A 1,717-nucleotide genomic window follows, 5' to 3' on the forward strand; every position below is an offset into this window, starting at 1 on the left:
AAAGCAACAGGCAGCTTCTTTGTTGTCAGCAAATTTTGTTATACCAACAAGGCAACAATATATAACATCAAATCTTTACCCATTCTATTAGTTTGGTAACCAAAAGGTTCCAAATTTGACTCCCAAAATATGCGATTTATTAGCTTTATTAGGGACAACCTAGATAGACTTATCCCTTATAATTCTTTGTCAGCTAAAGTTCTCTAATAGTAGCTGAGGCTTGAGGTTTCCTTAGTCACTCAAAAAGGAGAAGTTTCTTTATGTTTCACTGAGCTAAAAGATGCTGTAATATGCAGAATACTAAAACAGACTAGTGCATTGTCTCCTGCTATACAATGCACCATTGTTTAAGTTATAAAATTTAATGTTAAAACTTTAAGCAAAGTGGCTGTAGTTTAGTGGTAAGAATTCCACGTTGTGGCCGTGGAGACTTGGGCTCGAATCCCAGCAGCCACAATTTTTGTTTTTGACTTTAACTTTTTAATCCAATTCCAGTTAGAATTCACTCGAATTTTCCATTTTTCTTTTAATCCGCGATTGGCAAATTTCAATTAATACATCTAATTCGTTTTCAAAAACCAAATTCACTATATTTTGAGTTTTGAAAGCTCCATAATTATGATCACTGTTGCAAAAATGATCAATGTTACATTCAATATTTTAGTATTAACTATTAAAACATTAAATTTTAGTTTATAATTATCAAGTCTTAAAAAATTAAAAAAAAAAATTAAATTAATTTTTAAAAAATAAAAAATACACGGGCGACTAGGCGCTGATTTATCGCTACCTAGGCACTAGGTGCTAGGCGTCCCCAAGTACCCGAAGAGTCCATAGCAATTTTTTCAACCATGATTATGATTGTGATGAAACCCATCAACAAATTAAAAGAACTACAGTACTTTGAGTCTTTAACTACTAGCTTAATTATGTGCGTGCACTAATATAATATAATTTATGTGTTGGAATAATGAAATTTCTGGAGTAAGATAATGACCCTGTTTCGTAAAATGGTTGTTAGCTGATAACTTAGCTGATTGTGTTAATTAGATGGTATAAATAGTTGATAACATTAGTTGATTGTAGAAAAGTGTTTGATAAATTAGCTGTTAACTGATAGATGTTTGGTATAATTTAATTTTTTCAAAAAACTAATTGAAAAAGTTAATTGGAGTAGCTTTTTGAATTTTAGCCTTTTGGAGTTGCAAAAATCTAATTAACCAAACATTTATATTGATATTTTAACTAAATTAAACAATTAATAGTGGTCAAATAAGTTAAAATTGGCCTATAAGCCAATTTATTACCAAACAGGGCCAATGTATTTTATGAGTTAGAATAATATATTTTATGTGTTACAATATTATATTTTATGTGTTTTTGGATCGTGTTCAACACAACGTTGAGCAGATGCACACAATAATGATTGATTTCTCAACGCTTAAATAATCATTTTAAATGGTTTAAATTGGGGCAATCACAAATCTTTCTTAGTGAAACATTATCACTTACTTTAAGCACTTCGAGAGCTTTTGAAATGGGATTGAAGGTCTTTTCTGCAACATATCAGAGAAGTAAATTTTTGTATAAATTGAATGGTAATACATTTTATAAATCTGGAATGGGGTATACATGTGATATATACTCTCCGTGTACTAACGCGTTATTGATATTATACTTATGACAAATCACTAGTACAAAGAAGCACATCCGCTAC

At 30.2% G+C, this 1,717-nt stretch overlaps 1 non-coding gene across 1 annotated transcript; it reads left to right on the forward strand.

The window, feature by feature from the left end:
• Positions 1-384: 384 nt before the first annotated feature.
• Positions 385-456, forward strand: TRNAH-GUG. The gene has a single exon. It is a non-coding gene; the product is annotated as a tRNA-His (tRNA).
• The last annotated feature ends 1,261 nt before the right edge of the window (positions 457-1,717 follow it).

Source organism: Ipomoea nil, unplaced genomic scaffold (genome assembly GCF_001879475.1).
Source record: "Ipomoea nil cultivar Tokyo-kokei standard unplaced genomic scaffold, Asagao_1.1 scaffold2653, whole genome shotgun sequence".
Taxonomy (NCBI): Eukaryota; Viridiplantae; Streptophyta; class Magnoliopsida; order Solanales; family Convolvulaceae; genus Ipomoea; species Ipomoea nil.